The sequence below is a fragment of the Oncorhynchus kisutch genome, linkage group LG14 (assembly GCF_002021735.2).
Source record: "Oncorhynchus kisutch isolate 150728-3 linkage group LG14, Okis_V2, whole genome shotgun sequence".
Lineage (NCBI taxonomy): Eukaryota > Metazoa > Chordata > Actinopteri > Salmoniformes > Salmonidae > Oncorhynchus > Oncorhynchus kisutch.
Window position 1 is genome coordinate 40,210,644 of NC_034187.2, and position 6,428 is coordinate 40,217,071.

The following is a 6,428-nucleotide window of genomic DNA, read 5'->3' on the forward strand; positions in this document are numbered from 1 at the left end:
GTTTGAAGGTAGGCCTTGAAATACAACCCCAGGTACACCTCCAATTGACTGAAATTATGTCAATTAGCCTATCAGAAGATTCTAAAGCCATCATTTTCTGGAATTTTCCAAGCTGTTTAAAGGCACAGTCAACTCAGTGTATGTAAACTTCTGACCCACTGGATTGTGATACAGTGAATTAAGCGAAATAATCTGTCTGTAAACAATTGTTAGAAAAATGACTTGTGTCATGCACAAAGTATATGTCCTAAACGACTTGCCAAAACTATAGTGTGAACAAGAAATTTGTGGAGTTGTGGAAAAACAAGTTAATGATCCCAAGTATGTAAACTTCCGACTTCAACTGTATGAGATGAGTAAAGTAGTATGTAAACATTATTAAAGTGGCCAGTGACTCCATGTCTATGTATATAGGACAGCAGCCTCTAAGGTGCAGGGCTGAGTAACCGGGTGGTAGCCGGTTAGTGATGGCTATTTAACAGTCTGATGGCCTTGAGATAGAAGCTCTTTTTCAGTCTCTCGGTCCCAGCTTTGATTGCCCTGTACTGACCTCGCCTTCTGGATGATAGCGAGGTGAACAGGCCGTGGCTCGGGTGGTTGATGTCCTTGATGATCTTTTTGGCCTTGTGGGTGGACCATTTCAGATTGTCAGTAATGAGTATGCAGAGGAATTGGAAGCTTTCCACATTCTCCACAACAGTCCCGTCGATGTGGATAGGGGCGTGCTCCCTCTGCTGTTTCCTGAAGTCCATGATCAGCGCCTTCATTTTGTTGATGTTCAGGGAGAGGTTATTTCCCTGGCACCACTCTGATAGCCTACAGGGAGGAGGTGAGGGCCCTGTCTTGTCATTGTTGGTAATCAGACTACTGTTGTGTAGTTTGCAAACTTGATGATTGAGTTGAAGGCGTGCGTGGCCACAGAGTCATGGGTGAACAGGGCGTACAGGAGGGGGCTGAGCACGCACTCGTGGGACCACTGTGTTGAGGATCAGCGTAATGGAGGTGTTGTTTCCCTCCTTCCCCACCTGGGGGCGTCCAGTCAGGAAGTCCAGGACCCAGTTGCACAGGGTGGGGTTCAGACCCAGGGCCCCGAGCTTCATGATGAGTTTGGAGGTTTGGGGTTAAGCAAATTGCAGTGGGTCTAGGGTGTCAGGTAAGGTAGAGGTGATATGATCCTTAACTAGCCTCTCAAAGCACTTCATGATGACAGAAGTGCTACGTAGCGATAGTGATTTAGTTCAGTTACCTTTGCTTTCTTGGGTACAGGAACCATTGGGGAGATAGAAGCAAGTGGGGACAGCAGACTGGGAAAGGGAAAGATTACAGACATTCAAACACTCCAGCCAACTGGTATGCGCATGCTTTGAGACCGTGGCTAGGGATGCCGTCTGGGCCAGTAGCCTTGTGATGGTTAACACGATTAAATGTCTTACTCATGTCAGCCACGGAGAACGAGAGCCCACAGACCTTGGGAGTGGGCCGCGTCAGTGGCACTGTGTTATCATCAAAGCGGGCAAAGGTGTTTAGGTTGTCCTGGAGCAAGAAGTCGGTGTCCGCGACGTGTCTGGTTTTCCCTTTGTAATCCCTGATTGTCTGTAGACCCTGCCACACAACATCCCCTATACACTTCCTGATGAACTCAGTCACCGTGTCCATGTACACGTCAATGTTATTCTCAGAGGCTACACGGAACATATCCCAGTGCGCATAATCAAAACAATCTTGAAGCATAGATTCCAAATTGGTCAGACCAGCATTGAATAGACCTTAGCACATGTACTTCCTGTTTGAGTTTCTGCCTATTGGAAGGGTGGAGCAAAATGGAGTCGTGATCTGATTTGCCGAAGGGCAGGCGGGGGAGGGCCTTGTAGGCATTTCGAAAGGGGGAGTATCAGTGATCTAGTACTTTACCAGCACGAGTACTACAGTCAATGTGTTGATAGAACTTCGGTAGCGTTTCACTCAACTTTGCTTTGCTTAAATCCTCAGTTACAATAAATGTTGTATCAGGATATGTGGTTTCCAGTTCGCATAAAGTCCAGTGTAGTTCCTTGAGTGCCGTCGTGGTATCGGCTTGAAGGGGAATATACACGGCTGTGACTATAACCAAATATAATTCTCTTGGGAGGTAATATGGTCAGCATTTGATTGGGAGGTACTCTAAACTCAGCACAAAAAGAAACTTCCCTTTTTCAGGATCCTATCTTTCAAAGATCATTCGTAAAAAATCCAAGTAACTTCCCAGATCTTCATTGTAAAGGGTTTAAACACTGTTTCCCATGCTTGTTTAATGAAACATAAACAAGAAATGAACATGCACCTGTGGAACCGTCCTTAAAACACTAACAGCTGACAGATGGTAGGCTTTTAAAGGTCACAGTTATGAAAACTTAGGACACTAAAGAGGCCTTTCTACTGACTCTGAAAAACACCAAAAGAAAGATGCCCAGGGTCCCTGTTCATCTGTGTGAACGTGCCTTAGCCATGCTGAAAGGAGGCATGAGGACTGCAGCTGTGGCCAGGGCAATAAATTGCAATGTCCATACTGTGAGAGAGCGCTACAGGGAGACAGGACGGACAGCTGATCGTCCTCGCAGTAGCAGATCACGTATAAAAACACCTGCACAGGATCGGTACATCACACCTGCGGGACAGGTACAGGATGGCAACAACAACTGCCCGAGTTACACCAGGAACGCACAATCCCTCCATCAGTGCTCAGACTGTCTGCAATAGGCTGGACTGAGGGCTTGTAGGCCTGTTGTAAGGTAGGTCCTCACCAGACATCACCGGCAAACAACGTTGCCTATGGGCACAAACCCACCGTCGCTGGACCAGACAGGACTGGCAAAAAGTGCTCTTCACTGACGAGTCGTGGTTTTGTCTCACCAGGTGTGATGGTCGGATTCGCGTTTATCGTCGAAGGAATGAGCGTTACACCGAGGCCTGTACTCTGGAGTGGGATCGATTTGGAGGTGGAGGGTTCATCATGGTCTGGGCGGTGTGTCACAGCATCATCGGACTGAGCTTGGTGTCATTGCATGCAATCTCAACGCTGTGCATTACAGGGAAGACATCCTCCGCCCTCATGTGGTACCCTTCCTGCAGGCTCATCCTGGCATGACCCTCCAGCATGACAATGCCACCAGCCATACTGCTCATTCTGTGCGTGATTTCCTGCAAGACAGGAATGTCAGTATTCTGTCATGGCCAGCGAAGAGCCCGGATCTCATTCCTATTGAGCACGTCTGGGACCTGTTGGATTGGAGGGTGAGTGCTAGGGCCATTCCCCCGCAGAAATGTCCTGGGACTTGCAGGTGCCTTTGTGGAAGAGTGGGGTAACATCTCACAGCAAAAATCGGGTGCAGTCCATGAGGAGGAGATGCACTGCAGTACTTAATGCAGCTGTGGGCCACACCAGATACTGTTACTTTTGTTTTTGACCCCCCCCCCCCTTTGTTCAGGGACAATTTTCTATTTCTGTTAGTCACATGTCTGTGGAACTTGTTCAGTTTGTTTCAGTTGTCGAATCTCATGTTCATACAAATATTTACAAATGTTAAGTTTGTTGAAAATAAACACAGTTGACAGTGAAAGGACATTTCTTTTATTTGCCGAGTTTAGGTCAGTGAACAAAAGGACTTGAGTTTCTGTATGTTATCACAATCACACCATGAGTAGTTAATCCTGAAACATACACCACCACCCTTCTACTTCCCGGAGAGTTGTTTATTCCTGTCTGCGCGATATATTGACAGGGACAGTAAATCCCAAGAGAGCCATGATTCCACGAAACAGAGTATGTTACAGTTCCTGAAGTCTCTCGAAGGAGATCCTCGCCCTGAGCTTGGCTACTTTATTGTCTAGAGACTGAACATTAGTGAGTAATATACTCTGAAGTAGTGGATGGTGTGCATGCCTCCTGATTCGGACAAGAAGTTCACTCCGAATACCTCTTTTCCGCAGGTGGCGTATTGGAGGAGTCTCTGGGATAAATTCAATTGCCTTGGGGTACGAACAAAGGATCCAATTCGGGAAAGTCGTAATCCTGGTCATAATGCTGGTGAGTTACCACACCGCTCTAATATCCAAAAGTTCTTCCCGGCTGTATGTAATAACACAAAAAAACATTCTGGGATAATAATGTAAGAAATAACACACAAAAAAATACTGCAAAGTTGCTTACGAGCTAGAAGCAGAGCTGCTATGTCTGTCGGCGCCACCTTACTCTCTTAGTGCATCTTACTCTATTGGTAAAGTTAAATCGTAACTGTAGCCAGTTTGTGGAATCTTTGGAACGCTCCCTTTCCATGTGAAGTAGATCTATACAAATAATAATGGACGACGCCTGCCATCAATCAAGGCAATTCGAAGTTGTCTATCATGTTTCAGGCTGATCATTCCCTGCTGTATTCACAATTTGAGCAATGACCTAAATACACTTGATGATTTATCCATAGAGGTCAGGTTTTGAAGATCATTCCAATTATGGCTGTCAACATAGTCTACTTGGGAACTAGCCCTTGATCATGACTCAGTTCCATTACATTACACATAAGTCAATGGACAAAGGCTCTTCTGTAGGGGGGTGACAAGACGCCACAAAAGTGTTGTCACTGAAAAATACTGTTGACTGCGGTGTTAAAACAGTTTACAGTAAGTGTGTATTTTGCGTTTGTGAAATTTTGATGTGATATGAAAGTAGAGGGATTTCTGTTTCTAGAACCATGCCGCAATTGAGAATTGATTCACGTTTAGATGGAGTATTTCGCTGTTATGGCTTCCAGAGCCAATTCACCCCTTATAAGAGAACATGTAAGGTCCTTGGAGTGAGAAGTAATGTTAGGCTCCTTTAGTCCAATACTGGGCTACTTGGGAACCAGCTAAAATATTATCAGTCAAGTGTCAATATAGATAATGGGCTTTTACTGCCATCTTGTTCAGACCAGTTGACCTATAATTTTTTTATTTTACTGTCTACTTTAGGCTATACTGGGAACTAAATCTTCAAAGTGACAGTGGACTGTAGCTGCCTTAAGTGGACTGTTGGAGTTTTTGAATTGTGGAAAGGTGACTGGCTACTAGTGTTGCAAATTAATTTCAAGAAATCGCCTGAGCCGGATGATACATTGTTCCGAGGAAAATATTTATGTTCCTGTTCAGAAACCCCAACATTCCACACAGAGAGTGGCACATCCCCACTGAACGTAAGTGTGCTAGCCACTCGTAACAACAATGATAGAAGGCTACATTTAGTTAAGTGACCTACAAACGCTTAAAACGAGAACTTCAAACTCCTACACATTTTTAACCAGCTTGGCTGTTCAGCAGGGCACAACGTTGTAGAAAGTTCAGATAGAAATATTGAAATACATGGATCTGGAAATATGTAGCACTGTATAAACATGTTCTCAGACTTGAATAATATGGAATCACATCACTTCTATTCGTGACATTTCATTCTGCAACATTCCACACGTTTGACTACTGAACGTGGCCCACGTTTTTAGCTGCAGTCCGGTGTTTCATGGAGGCTTCGTTTTAGCTGCGGCAGAAGATCAGGGGGAGGAGGGGTAAAAACTTGCCGCAGTTCAGAGTATGCCTGCCCATGTCGAACTCAGGAAGTTGCAGTTCCATCGTTACATTTGTTCATTGATTTAGTAATACAAGTAGTTTTATTTATCAAAACACTAGTTCACCTACCTTGCCATGAAAAAAGAATCTGCGATAGTCCCCAAATTGATTCGCTTTGTGTCGAAGAGTTCCGACAAGAAGAGTGTAGGTTTGAACCAGACTGAACACAAGTTCTTTCACAAATTTTACTGGTACACCAGCGGGACAGGGTTTGTTTTCCTCCTTAACTGCCTTCGTTGTTTCTTCCCTCCACTCCCTGCGCTGTAGGATCAAACCATCACATTCCACCGTGTCCCTAACAATGAAAAATGTGGGTTTTCCTTTGCGCCGGTGGACCCACACCCCCTGCATGACTAGTAGGGTCTGACCGTGACAAGAACGCCCTTCCCTGCTGTAGAGTCCCGCCTATCCTCAAGTCTAACTGAATAAAGCGAAACATGCCGAATTCAACGGGAAAAGAACATGAGACAGGAGACTCTTTGAATATTAGTGCATAGGTTTCAACACATTGCGTTGCTTTCAAAATTATGACAGAGCAACAGACCTAAGTGGAAGGAATGTAAGGAAGGCATCAGTTTCAGAGAACTTTGCAGAAAAAACGTGTGTATGAATTTGGTCTGTCAATGAACAATATGGGATATCATATAATTTACAAATGAATGAGTCTCCTTTCATGAAAGACTCATACATTTCATGCTTTTGGGAATAGGAATAGCCTTTTTTCCATGGGTCTTGAAACTTTTTTTAGCAACCACCTACCTGGTAATTTGGGGGAAATCAAAATGCTGATACCT

The 6,428-nt window shown here is 44.7% G+C and overlaps 1 protein-coding gene across 3 annotated transcripts in view; it reads right to left on the reverse strand.

Moving 5' to 3' along the window:
- Positions 1-6,033, reverse strand: part of LOC109903850 (leucine zipper protein 1-like) — an 81,331-nt gene extending 75,298 nt beyond the window's left edge. For 2 of the 3 annotated variants that reach the window (XM_020500840.2, XM_031788404.1), the window contains exon 1: positions 5,704-6,032. The gene's annotated coding sequence lies outside the window, so the exon portion shown is untranslated. Of the gene's footprint in view, positions 1-5,703 lie in introns of all 3 variants that reach the window. The other variant, XR_004202792.1, reaches the window with a different exon arrangement.
- Positions 6,034-6,428: the final 395 nt, after the last annotated feature.